General features: G+C 36.4%; 1 protein-coding gene across 3 annotated transcripts in view; it reads left to right on the plus strand.

Moving 5' to 3' along the window:
• Positions 1–14,893, plus strand: part of TENM2 (teneurin transmembrane protein 2) — a 617,267-nt gene that overhangs the window by 542,677 nt on the left and 59,697 nt on the right. The gene's annotated exons all lie outside the window — the stretch shown is intronic.

Here is a 14,893-nt window from a genome sequence, read left to right on the forward strand (position 1 = left end):
GAGTATCTCATCTACTGAGACTGTGAGGTTCAGGCAAGCGTGCTTTTCTCCAGAGAATTTTTGGAGAACTGTGAAGTATGCCTTAGAAGAAATCTGGTGAGTCCAAATCCAAAGACATGTTGTTTTCATTATCTTAAGGTGAATTTAAGAAAGAAAAGAGTAGGTCACTTGAGATTTTCATGGCAGTCAGGGACCCTAATGGGACAGTCCTATTACAAGTGAATTGTTATTTCTTTACTTAAACGTATGGTGAGATTCTTGCATCCCTCAAGCTGTTTTTCTTTTTCATTCCCCTCTGATTTCTCTTTGGATATACAAACCATTTCCGATACATACATTAGTTGGAAACTAAAAGTATACTCCTATTGGAGAAATTAAAAAAAAAAAAAGAAAATAAAAAGAAAAATTGGTACATATTTTCAGGGCATATCCTTTGATGTTGTGGTGCTGCATGCTTCCGCCACACTGTGCTAATATGATTTAAATCAAAGCTTTTATGACTGAACACTTTGTGACCAGCACAGATGCAGAGTGTTTTTTTCATAATTGCTTTCAGACTTCCATCATATCAACATACCTCCGCTAGATTAATGCAGGCATTTTGTTTTCAAAGTTCTTCCCAGATCTTTACAAAATGCCTAATGTATAATTTTTCATTAAATTTTGTAATAATTGCTTAGTTCAGAAGTTGATGCTTCGCACAATATTTGTTTTGCTGTATAATCTTAGTAATGTGCCAATGTTTAGAAGTAATTAGTGTATGTAAAGTCTTCATTACTGTGCAGACAAAAAGATGCCTTTTGCCAAGATGTCAAAAGTATGCTGAAAATTGCAAGCTGAACTAGTGAACTCTGAAGTGAGATTTTAAGTCTAATTTCAGAGCTTTGAACTAGTTATCTTCCTTATTATTGATGTCTATAATCAATTCTTTCCAGAGGAAGGGTGATCCTTCTAAAGTGATTAAAATATGCATAAGCTTTTTTTTGTTTGGTATGTATTACACAGATTTCCTTGAAACTTAATGTGGTCCTGCCTGTGGCAAAGATGAGACTAGTGCAAAAATTTCAGGTATGCCCTTCCAGTTATCATGGATGAAGTTTGTGCAGTCAGAAGTTGTCTGTTGCATGCAGACGCAGAGTTTTGTGACAGGCCTGAATTAGCAGGAATTTTCACATCATCATGTCCTGAGGCCATTTATAAAAGCACAAAGGCTGATGCCAGGAGTGTCACTGAGTTCAGAGAAATAACTCGGTGTGACCCCACTGGTTCGTGTTACATGGAGCTGAAACACGGAGTTCAGAGGAAAAGGATGGTAAAAGTGATTTTTGTCAGTATTGGTACGAAATTTCTAGAAGTTACCACTGAAAAATTTGTGCTTAGAGTGAGCTGAAACTTTGATGCAACAACGAGTTGCTCAAGATGTTTTAAACGTTGGTGTAAAGAAGTAAAGTGCACTTAAATTTTACAGAAACCCACTTCATTTAGAGTACTGCCTTTATGGTTTCATTTTCAGCTGAAAGTTTGACACACCATTTAATATCAGAATTACTGAGGAGAGTCCGCCTATAAAGATGTCACAAATTAGTCCTTTCTGGAAGGTACCTGACAAACTGCACAGTCTGTTTGTCCTAAGGCAGAAAATGAAATCCTGTAGGAGAGGTTATTTACTCTGAATTTCCATTTTTGCTACACCTAGTCTAAAATGAAGACAGCAGAAAAACTTACTTTGATTCCAGTGACTTTGGGCCAAGTCCACTTAGAATAAATGTATCTGTGAGGAAGAAAAGGAGATTTCTATATACAAACCATTTTCTTTTGTTTGTGTGTCTTTACCAGTTTCTTTGTGATATATTTACATGGCAGTGGAAAAGAAATCATAGCAACCTGCAGATATCCAAGTTCATTCAGGATATTTTATTCTATTTAATATCAAATTAGGCTTTAATAGATGCTTGACAGAATGCACACTCTTTGTCATTTAATTGTTGAGTATCTAAGCTCAAAAGTTTTAATAGAACTACATTTTTTCTCTCTGAATTACCTGGATTAAGAAAAGCTCTCAGAAAATCCTCCCAGAACAGCAGTGTGAGCTCAGTGTTAGCACAGTGTTTGTGCAAAGCAGCTTTTGCCTGTGTGCAATAGAATTATGGGTAAGAATCAATGCAAATAAAAATGCATGCGTGTTCCAAGTTACACAGATTTTGATAAATCTATATATAAATAATATTAAAGTGAAAGGAGTGGGTGTCTGGTCTTGCTCAGCTGCTGCTCAAAGCAGAGCAGAACTTCACTTTGCTACTTCAGGTAAGAGAAGAAATTGCTTACTGGAGTGGTGATAAAGAAAATTAATCTTTTCCCAGTGCAAAAATAGACCTGTCAGGATATGTTTATTAAGTGATTGCTATTCATTGATTGCAATTATGGAGGAAGTTATAACTAAATAATAGAGGGTAATCTAGATTTAAAAAAATATTGGAAAACTAATAACAAAGTGAAAGAAGGGTATAGAAGTTGTTAATCTTGAATCCATTTCATGACAGAAATTTAAGATGGAAAATTCAGCTTTTCCTTGAATCATCTGAAGGTTGTTAAAGCATGCTGCTATAAAACAGATCTGTTACTTTCACTGAAAATAATATCTGGATGTTTAAAACTGTTGGTTTTAAATGCTTGCAGAGGATGTTCTGCATATAAACTGTCAAGATAGTATTCCAAGGACAGTGTGATATATATGGAGATCTTATGAAACACTCAGAAATACCATTTTAAAAGTGTAATTCCATCTGTAATTCATATCCCTGGAGCATAGACTCTTATTAAGTTATTGGTAAAAATCTCACTGGGAGACCAGTGAAAGCAGGATTTAATCCTAAATATTTACAAGTAAAATGTAAATGTCTACAAATGGATCTTTTAAGGTGAGCTCTAACCAGAAGGTAATATATGAGTTTTTCTTTGTTGCTGCCTGTTCTATTCCCAAGCCTTGCTCTTGTCTGCTCATGTCCTCCATTAGATGTAGGTTAAGCACTCCTTTTCAGACTCCTTTCAGAAGGTGGGAAAAGGTTGTACTCAGGGCTATGTGGTAATATGGATACTCTGCTGCAGATTTTGATCCTGACAGTTCTTATATTTTATGATTTTTTTTTTAATGTAAATGAGCTATACCCCTGGTACAGGCATTGAAGCTGAACCTCCACCTGCCTGCATGACAAAACACAAACAGGTGATGAGTACATGTCTTCAGGCTCTGCTTAGGTTCATTTAGCTTAGAAAAGACCCTTAAGATCAAGTCCAGCCATAATCCTCACACTGTTCTGACCTTGGTACTGCTTTCTGAAATCTAACTCCAGAGTTGGTGATCAGCAACTTTCCCCCACTGAGTCTAAACTACTAAAACTGTAAAAATTGTAGAACAAGTTCCTTGGTAAAGAAGGAGTTTGGAAATCTGTATTAGCTCTGTATCTTATCTTCTATGTTTTCAAGGCCATGAATAAAGGAGAAAGATTTGAAAAAAAGTTAGGATTATGATACCCACCTATGTGGTGGAAAATAACCTAATATTTTCAGATGTATAAAAATGTGCAGGAAAAAGAAAGAACTTGGTGTCTAGGATGATTAAGAAGTTTAAGTTACAGTACAAGATATTTGTGTTAGGAAAAAAACATGTTACAGGTAAATGAAAAACTGAAGGAGGTTGTCCAAGCAAATTGTGAATTCCTCATCAGTGGAGGTTTTAGTGACCGTTTAGACAAACTCTTGTCAGATATAACAGAGGTAATGAATCCTGCCCTGGGGCAGCAGGCTCACCAGGAAATCGTTGAAGTCTGTGGACTGTCTTCTAGTCTCCTCTTAAATGAGCTTTGGAGGAAGCATTCCTTCTAAGGACTTTATTTTTAATGGCCCACCTTAAGAATTGTACTGTCATTACATTTAAGAATCCAGTGCCACTGCTGGAAAGTAGAATTGATAATTTATCCAGCCAGGGAGTCTAATCTATGTGTTCTGTATTTGCAGAACAATGAGTTGTCAATGTGGATATTGAGCCACTCTGAAACATCCAAACAAACTCACAACCAGTAGGTAAATATTTAAATTCTCTCCCTTTAAAGGTGAACACTGTGTGGACCATATTCCACCTCTAATTTTAATAAAAAATTGTTTACTGAAAACTTTTTCCCCCTGAGTGCTTTGGGATGACCTTCCAGCTTTTAGACATGGTTGTATTTTCTATCAGCTGAATGGAATACCACAAGTAAAGTGTAAAGATTTAGTTCTTTACCTTGTCATGGACAATAAAAAAAAAATCAATAAAAACATTAATAATATAGCATTGTGTTATCTTTGGATATAGCAAGATATTTTTGTCCCATGATAATGCTCTTTGTGTCAAAGACTTTTTTTTTTTCTTCTACTACTGATTTCTCTTGTTGTAATTACAACGGTAATGATTCAAAGATGAGGCAATTTTCAGGAGAGATGGAAAGTGTGTGGGAGGAGGCAGTGGAAAGCCATCGTATCTGACAAAGAGCAATTTAGAAGGAGCTAGAGATATTAGACTTCTCCAATGGATTTCTAACTTAAAATTAATCTGTAACAGTTTATAACCTATCGAGGCATAAAAACCCTCTAACAACGATGACAGGAATTTGGATTGCACGCTCTGCGGAGGGAGGAACACATTTTTTTCATTTTATTTGAAAAATGCATAGAATATTTAGGTCATGACCATTTTTCATTACTGCTGATGTAGAAATACGTTGGTAATATGTATGTATAATGACATGACCGAAAATGGTTGAGGTGTTGGCTGTTGCTGAATGTGCAGATTCTGGTTCATCACCTGTATCACACAGTTAGTTATCCCATTGTTTTACACCTGACAGCAGATTTCTACTGAAGCAGCCTTTTGGGTACGTGGTGCCAGGCATTCTTTGGACTTTAAGAGTTGTTCCTCCTGTGCCTCTTCAGCAAAGCAGAGGAGCAGCAGGTACCTGATGAGGCAACCTGAGATTCTCAATTATTTCTGTCACTCACTGCACATCATTCACGTTTTCACTTCCATCATTCAAACACAGAGACTCAAAAGGTAGAAATCTTCCTTAGAGGGTGGAATTTTGGAAACGTATGTTATGTCATTTTGTGACCAAAGCTGAGGAAATGTACTCATCACTTAGATAAATAAATGCTCATCTAATCTAGCATCTCTGTGCTTCAGTAAAGGTGTGAATTCTTGGCAAATAAATACCTGGCAAATAAATTTCTTCCTGGAAATCTGATACTTCTTATCTATCCCAGCTACATTTGCTATTGAGCTGCTTTGTTGGTTGCCTCATCTTTGTCATCTTTTATTTCACCTCCAAAACTTCCAAATAAAATCTCTTGGCTGTAGAGTCCCCAGATTCCATACTATGTAGATGGCTCCTGCTTGGGATTTCTGCTTCTGGTTTGTAACTTTACAAATTCCTAAGTTGAAAATTGAAATGTACTAGCTACTTTTGTGAATCAGGGATGAGTAAGTTTTCTAAATAATTTCTGTAGCACTAAGGAATCCAGAGCTACAATATGTATCTACTTAATTTTATCATAGCTGAGCAAGGTAGCTGATTATGAATACTTGGAAGGAAGCATTCTGTGCAGAGATTTTTGTATAGTGAGAGTGGTTTGACTTTCAAGGAGTTTAGAAAAAGAATTCCTTTTCATTTACAGAATTTACAGGGGGCAGCTGGGGATCTTTTTTAGCTGAAAGGCAAGCTTATTCATGAGGAAGAACTTTCCTGTTTGCATTCTTTGCTGAGGGCTTCCTGTAAATGATTGAAACATGTCACAGCTCAGTGTCAGAACACTTGAGTAGCTTTTTTCTTTCTCTTTTTACAGGATATTTGCAGAACATGACCTTATTTCTTTCCTTTCTAGCCCAAAAATTTAATGAGTATGTTTTCAGCTAAACTTCCTGCATTTTGCCTGGTACTTCAAAGGTGCACCCAGAAGATACTGGTGAATAGTTTCCCACACTAAAACCACATTCTTTTCTCTCCTTTTGGAGGGGCTTCTACATGAGTTATATTGATTTTCTGGCCAATTCTTGAACTCTTAAAAGACCACAAAAAGTGAGGGAGGGCAATCAATCAGGGAGCTGATCTAACTTTTGAAAGGGCAGAGCTGATTATGCTGTTCATAGCAGTATGCCCAGAGCCAGACAATCTTCTCTTCTCCTGCAGATAATATTTTCTGTATTATTTTGTACCCTGTGGTGTCAAGCAGAGCTTCAGCAAGTGAGTGAATTACACGATGTTGCTGGAAACAGAACAACAAAGACACGGGAATGCTTGTGAGAGGTCAGTGTCCTGCATTGTATAGAGATAGAAAGGTAGAACTGGATCTTGAGAAACAGACAAGTATATACATATATATATAATATTTATACTTACTAAGAAAGAAATACAAAAGAGAACAATACCTTTCCATCCTTTTGAGACCTGCTGTTCATATTCCTGTTAAAGATACCTTTTTCTTGATCACTTGCATTCTTGCTTATACATTCTCAAGGTATCATTCTTGCATCTTCAGTATCAGTTTCACATAATCTTTCATGCTTGAAGATGCAAATAAAGTCAAATGTGTTTTGCCTGACTCCTGAAAACTCTCTGGAATAATATTTCAGATGCAAAAGGGGTTTTGGGTTTTTTTTCCCAGCTTCTTGCCAATTTAGTATCAAATTAACAGTAGGATGCATTAGAAGTTAGAGTTGTCTTCCTAAGGTATTTGATGCTTTTGAAATTCTCTACTCAATATTTTCTTAGTTTAATGTTGTATTAAAAATATTAATGTCAGAAATAAAAAGGAAAAAATGGTCTCTGTAGCACCTCTGAGGTGTCAGTTCAGGATTTTGCTGTGTGATCTATTTAGGGCTTCGGGGAAAAATGAGACTATTGAAAGCCTTCTCTTTAAGCTGTCAGTTCTCTCTTGTGCAGTAACTACTCACTGAGGATGAATACACACCAATGCTGAATATTGATACATCCTTCTTTCACTAAAAGCCCTTACTTAGACAGTTTTTTAACAGATCTTAAGGAATGAATATGGGGACTTGTTCAGAGCACAAGTTACGAGGTATCATGAGCCATTCTTATTGAAGAAAGTTTTTACAAAATGTGTGTTATCCAGCTCCTTTCTCTTGTTCCTTCTTTCCATCCCTGTTCTGACCTGCTTATGAAATGCTCAATAGGATAACGACGCTTCTGGAGATTATTCCTGTGTGTAGCCTGAGCCTATTTCATTTTACATATAGCTTTTCTATACATATAAAAAGAAGAAAAGTTTACTGTCCAACAGAAATAATCATACAATATAATGTAATATAATATATCTCATTTGCCCAAAGAAATTACAAACACAATTTGGATTACTGAAATGTAAGGGCTGAATACAAACTTGAGTATTCTTAAAGGTCTTTGGGTCTGATGTTTTAGTCCATGTTCATCTCCTCATGTTGAAAGTGAAAATAATTGGAATAATCCTGAGGTCGCTATTACCTGATTTATAGCTGCCAAGAAATTGTGACCAACTGAGGAGATTTCTACAATTTCCAGCACATTCTACTGTCGTGTTTTCAGTGATGCAGTGTTGATTGACATATTGCTGTCCATCTCAGGCTGTCAGTTGTCTTCAAAACACATCCATGCTGGGATAGATGGAGACAAAGCAGTGCTGGTGTCTCATTAATCAGCAGTTCAGAGCCATGCTGCTGAAAGCCAAAGGAAAAGCAGGACATGATATATTAAGGTTGCTGTGTTTGTCGTCATCCCCTCTTCATTCACTAACGGGATTAGAGCAGGAAGGATTCATGGCCCAGCTGTTCCCTGAGGATTTTCAACTCTGAGAACTGACCCTGAGCACTGCACACTTAAATATTTCACTCAAAAAAAGTACCTCTCTTAAGCAGTTAAGCACTTTTCATGGAAAAGGAGCAAGTTTGCTTTCACAAAGGCTTTGCTGTGACACAGATCAAAACATTATCCTTAATGAAAATTTAGGCAGAGGAGACATTGCTGTCTGCTTATCCACATAAAGCTTTTCTCCTTCTCACTGTACTACACTTAAAAGATGTTTTTACTCCTGCCTTACTGTGATCAGCCAGCTGTGTGGCCCATGAGTGGTGTGTGGGCAACGAGTCCCAGATGTTCAAGTGTCAAACAGTCTCTGTGTTCTCTCAAACATGGTTTGCAAAACAGCCCCCAAGTCCTGCCCACCTCACTTTCTCCATTCCACAGTGCCTCTTCAAAGGCCAGGGGTGTCCTGCATTCTGGAGTTAGGGACCCATAATTTTGACAAACAACCATCTAAGTTTATTGCTTTTTTCCTAATCCCACTGTGTTAGTTTCTAGCTGCAGTTTTTAACAATCCAGTGCAAAGCAGATCACACTCAGCATCAATAGACTGTGGCCTGCTTTTAAAATGCTGTAAAACAAGATATCATCAAAATAGCTGCAAGAAAAGGTTTAGATATTTCTTTTTAAATGTTCTTGATTAGGGCAGATTGAACTACATGACCTAATAGTTAATTGATCATATATTTGAAAAGTATAAACACTTCTAACATTTCAGTATTTTTTTACATGAACCCATATAAAGATGAATTTCTTCTCTGTTTAATTATATAACTTCAGATGAGTATTTTTTTAGGTAGATGTCAGAAGACTAAAGTTATTCAAGAGTTTGAAAAATAAGTAAGATTCGTAATTCATCAAGACCACATATGTTTTAATTTTCCTTCAAATAGTTTTTCATAGCATTGAGCAACTGAGCTACAGAACCACGGTGAATCAAGATGCAGTCCCTGTTCTGAAGAAAATTAGAAGAGCTAATAATTTTGGTATCTAATAAGTAAATATAATGGTGTAATTGTAATTAAAACCATTCTTTTTAATTAAAAACTAAATCAGTTTGTAGTGGAAAATATTGCTAGGTTGCTAGGTTGTGATTTTAGGTTATAAGCAATATGAAGAGGACAATTATTCAAAAGCACAAATAAACAAAAAAAAATCTGTTTAGGAATAACATTTTTGCCTGGATCATGGTGGTTTATTGCTTATGAAAGTGGTGCTGTTTCAAATACTGTGATTTTCCAATTGTTAAGAATCAAAAGGCATTGCTGAGTTTCTTGTGGAAGGAGCTCCTCAAGAATAGCACTGAAGCTATTTTTGTAAATTCAGCATGGACAAACACAAACCCCTAAATGTCCCTGAAGATGCTGATTCTCCTAAAAACAGAGACACATTAATACAGATGAGAGAACTGGCTTTTTGTTTTAACCACTGGGAATTCCAGAGAGTAGAACTCAGTCCCTAATGTAGCATGTTGCCATCCACCTTTCAGCACAGTTTATATTTAAACTGATCTGACTGCTTTCCATTTCATAAAACAAGGCAGAATGTGTGTATGCTGGGTTACAGATCACTTTTCTCTCAAACTAAGAGGAATTAGCATTACAGCATTCGGTCCTACAATGGAAGATAAGTGTGCTCAGAATTGAGTAGTTCTATGAAAAAGAGTGTTTCTCCTCCCCTTCCATATTTTATTATTAAATTGTAGAATCCCTAGCATTTGGACCATAAAGGTATTACTGTAAACAGGAAGCCATGAATCATTATTTGTTGTTGAAAAGTGAATGAGTTTGCTAAAATATTTGCAGGTTCTGATTAATCCTTAATTTTATTTTTAAGAGTAATTCTGTAACAGTACAGAATAAGCAGTAGCAATGTGCCTTCTCTTGTTGCAAAAACAAGTGGAAAGATCTTTTAGATTTAAGTCAGAACATCACTGCATAGGAGTTTGTTAGGATTTTAAAATGAAGGTTAGCATTGCTCCCATGTGGCATTGCTAATAGCTGAATCAGGATGAGGGAAGTAGAGTGACACAGATTTTTAGATACAATTCATCTTTTTATCGGCTTTGGAATAGGGATAAAACGGCTTTTTTGTTACTGTCTCCCTTGGATCATTATTAATCGATTCTTTATCATGAAACCAATCCATATATATCTTCATTGTGTCCTGTGAATGTTTAAAACTTTTTTTTTTCCTCCAAAATAAGTCAGAAATATTGATATAGAATGGAGAAAGCCTGCCATATTTAGAGAACAGGGTATCAAAGTCAAGGGCACCCTGTTTGTGAAGGCTGAATGGACATTGGCTGATTTTTCATTGCAATCTTTTGTTGTATATTCCAGAACAATTTTGATTGCATGTATGCTGAGTAAAAAAGTGAATTAAAATCACTCAGATCCACCCTTAATTACAAACAGTAGTTCATATACTTAGTCAAAAGGGTTAATTAGCAATGAAATATCTCTCAGCAGACTTTTTGGATACACTGAAATATCTCCTGAAATTTTTAATATTTCCATTCCACATGAAAGATTTTTTTAAATGCAATTAAGGCAATGTTTATTACAATGTAAATATATCCCCATTCCTTTTAATCTTTCAATCTTCCATACCCAAAGAATATGTTCAGTAAAACCTGTCATCTTTGACCAGTATTTGTGTTTCTAGTTATCATGAAATTCCTAAGATCCTCATTAAGTAATTTAAAAGCATTTACTGCATGGAAATTTTAAAGTATGAGATGCTTTGTAAGGGGAAATACTTGTTTAGCAGAACTGGGGGAATTTAACATGTGTGCCTTCCATTGAAGACTGCATCTATTTACTCAGCTTTTATCGTTACAATTTCCCCTACTTATTGAGGATTTTTGTCAGAATTTCTGAGATTAAATACTGCAGTTTTAAAAATTCCTAGCAAGTTGTATATAATGTTTCTGATTGCTGAAGTGAGAATTCCTATTGATACTAAATGGGAGATTTAATAACGTTACTTGCAGAATATGTCCCCAGATCTTAATTATTTATTTTCTGTATTTTAATGCTTGAGATAAAAACGTAATGAAATGTGAGGAGAGATGTCACTCAAAAGGGACAGTGAAAAAGAAAATGCTGGTTCTTATAAGTATTGCTTCTGAATTTTTGTGCTGTGACTAAAGATTATGGGTTTATTAAAGATGAACTTCCACAGGGCTGCTGCTACTGATCCCTTACTTGAATTAAGTAACTTCAGCCTAGGCTAGGAAATAATTACAATTAGTGAGTGGTTTCCTTCAGAGTGAGAAGCAGGTGAGCATGCTGGAGAACCCACATAAAAGTCTTGTGTTGACATATTTGTACCTTGAGGAGCAAGGCTGTGTCACTAAACTGCAGGAGAGCTTTTCCAGTGAGTGACACCGTTAAAAAGGATTTTTGCAGAAACTTCCTGAGTGCTTACAGCAGTTATTAGAGTAAATTGGATATGCACTGTGCCTGATTAAGCATATTCCCCACATACGTGTTTATCCTTAAAGCCAGAGCTCTCCCCAGGTTCACTTTGCTTGATTGTGATCTGTGAGATGTTAAAAACTGCATCAAACCTCGGGGAACATTGTGGTGTTTGAAGGTGTTCCCTTGTCAGCTGCTCGTGGCACACGAGGGGAGCCTGCTGGAAATCCTCTGCAGCTCGAGTGAGAGCAGGCAGGATTGTCTTGGTGCTGAGCAGTGGGAAAGGGCTGCACACTGCTCAGCTTCACAGCTCTGAGCAAATGGCAATAGCTAAAGGAAAACCTAATTAATATATTTCTAACATGCTCCTTGAAATGTGGTGGCAGTTGAGCTATAAGCAATGGACAGTGACACCATAACCCATTGAAATTATGAGAAACAGGCAGAGTGGAGTAACCTAAATTATGGTTCTATTTGAACTCTAAGGATCAATAATGCTGGCCTTCAGGGCAGACTCATATTCTGGTGCTTTCCCCTAGAACTTTTCTAAGAAAACTAATAACCTGGATAGAAAAGAAAAATTTCTTTGACATCTGTTTGTTCTGTTTAGAGATAGTATGAGCTACTCACATTGTATTTTCAGCATTGCAAAGAAAGAGTTAGTTACACAGAGCTGTACCAAATTGTCTTTTAGACGTCCTTTACATAGACCATAGATTTTCTTTAGTAATAGTAGTAATAGTAGTAGTAGTAGTAGTAGTAGTAGATGTAGTAGTAGTAGTAGTTATTGGAAATTCCTTTTAACCGATCTTTGTTTCTGCTCTTCCTTGTTTTGTTGGGATTTTTTAAACTAAATCAAATATCCAGACAATACATAGCTCTGCACTTTTTTGCTTGACATGAATCAGGGAATGAAGTTTATTAATTCAATGTACTGATTGTCCTGGTCACACAATCCTATTGCAGCTGAGGTGGAGTGATCTCCAGATTTCTTGGCTGCATCTTCCACTCCCTTACCTTGTGTTTCTCTTCCTAAATGCTCCTGGAAAACAGTCCCAATGTAAGAAGTGACAACCTGCCTGCCCCAGGACAGCTTAAAAACTGACAAATATAGATGCAAGGCAATCAAGTTAAAAGTCTCATTGGTGCTTCTGATGGCTTCTACACAGAAATGGAAAATAAATGCTCTGCCCAGCAGCAGAAAGACTTAAGTATTAGTTCCAGAGAATTAAGGACACTTCTAGTGAGGCAAGGGGAGGAGCAGAGCCATCAGTTGCCTGGTAGTAAATATGTTTAATGTAAAGCAAGCAGAGCTCAAAGAGCTCGTTTCTCTTCCAGATTTCTTCCAAGTGCAGATTAAATACTCTTGGCTTTCTTGGGGGTAAGATGGAGAAGATGATCTCCCTTGTAGATCAAAATAATTTTCACAGATTTATTTACTATTTAAATATCAAAGCAACTGGCTGTATCTGAAGGATTATAGGTTTCTTCCTTCACCATGTAGATAGATTTTAAAAAGGAAAAAAAGAGAACTGTTTTATGCATGCAGGATTTCACAGAATCACAAGGATGGAACAGACCTTCAAGACCATCGAGTCCAACCCGTGCCCTAACATCTCAGCTAGACCATGGCACTGAGTGCCACATCCAGTCTTTTTTTAAACACATTTAAACCAGTTCATTTGTGAACACTACATTTTTATTTCTGTAGCTTCTATTAGTTATTTGTGCAGTTGGTAGATATAAAAATTGAAAAATGGTATGATATTTGTGAGGCCTGTGTATATGGACAAGGGATGCAGAATGGTGCCTTGCACTTTAGAATTAAAGGGATGTTTATAAAGTATATTTTATATACTGAAATAATCATGCTCTATCCTGTATCTGCAAAACAACTCAGCATACACAAATACATAACTCTGAATACATTGCTTATCTATTTTAATTTGTTTTGCATATATTGCCCATGTGGTGGATTACTGCTCCTAGGTCATGAGCATTATTTCATACTTTGTATTTCTGCATATTCCAACTCCATAAATTCTAGCCTTAACAAACATGTGATATATATATATATTTTAATATTCAAATACCCATTATTTTTGGTCACTTGTAATCATATTTTAATGTCAAGAAGATTTAGGAATGCTGCAAGCCTGAAGTCATATGAGAAGCATTTAATGCATTGCTACTATTTTTCATTCCAAACTATTCCACAATACTTCATAAAAACTTTTGGTTTTTTCTCTGGCATTTTCTTTGGGTTTTTCTTTTGGACAATTGGAATGTTGGAACTCTGCAGTCCAAATCCCTGCAGTGTGCAGCCATTTAATGGAATCAATGTGATTAATACTTTAAGAAGATCAGCTGCAAAATATAATGCACATGTCTAAATAGTGCCTTTCATCCTGAAGGGATTCCAAAGTTCTCTACCAAATTCAAGGGACAGAATGTACTGATCTGCCACACAGTAATAGGGGAAACTGCCTACTTCTGTTAAGGCTCATATTTATTCTTCTGTTAGAGATAACCTGCGCACTTACATGAGATCAGCATTTGCATACCTGAAAGTTAATTGCTAAATTATAAATTCTATGCAGGCATTAATATCTAATGAATAGCAAGCAATTATATTTTAATAGTGCCTGAGAAAACTGGGATTCCCCTGCCCTGAGAATTATGAAATATAAAGCTCTAAAACCAAAGGGATCATAGATAATTCAGTTTAGAAGGAGTATCAGCAGGCCAACTGATCCAGCCTTTCCTTCAAAGGCGGGTGGTTTTGAGGTCAGACACCAGAGTCAGGCCCATGGATTTTAGGGCAGACTCCCTACAACCCCCATACAGGCTGTTACCTCTCAGTGCCCTTGCTGTGCATCCTCTGCAGTGTATGGAGCTGCTTAAGCAGTTTAGAGCATCTGCTTGTTCCCACTGCAGCTCCCTCCTTGTGTATTCGTGTGCATGTGCACAAATCCCATTCCCTCACATTACTGAATTCAGACTGAATTTGAAATACTGATGGAAACAACTGTTAAGTAGCACTGACAGAAGGGGAGCAGTTCTCTTTGGTCACTTTAAATGCTAACTTGGCTTACTGGGCGTTTTGATTGACTTAAACTGCTTAATTTGGTAACAGTTTTTGTATTTTAAGGGAGTTATGGTCAAAGAAATGCAATTAGTAGTTGGAGAAAAAGTGTGCAACACGTGATTTTTATTTTTTGTCTTTTGTGGAGGTTCTCATCTAAGGTGCAAAGGAATTCATTCCTCTTCTATGCAATTTGTGGAGAATCTATGAAGTGAAAAAAATATTTTGAAGCCAATGACTGAACTGAGAATGTCTTCCTACAAGAATCCTAAATTGCATTAAGTCTAAATTACATTGTGATTAGGTTAGATATTCTTCAAACATGAAGTCAGTGTTTTCCTTGTTGCCCTTCAATTGACTGAATTTACACATCCTGTCTGATAGGTCACTTTATCATTATGCTGCCACAAAACTATTTAAATAGATGTTATTTTAGAGATAAATTCAGCTTGAGAAGGCTTCTTTCTAAGAAAGGATATTACATATTACAACGGATGATG

The sequence above is a fragment of the Sturnus vulgaris genome, chromosome 15, assembly GCF_052056855.1.
Source record: "Sturnus vulgaris isolate bStuVul1 chromosome 15, bStuVul1.hap1, whole genome shotgun sequence".
Taxonomy (NCBI): domain Eukaryota; kingdom Metazoa; phylum Chordata; class Aves; order Passeriformes; family Sturnidae; genus Sturnus; species Sturnus vulgaris.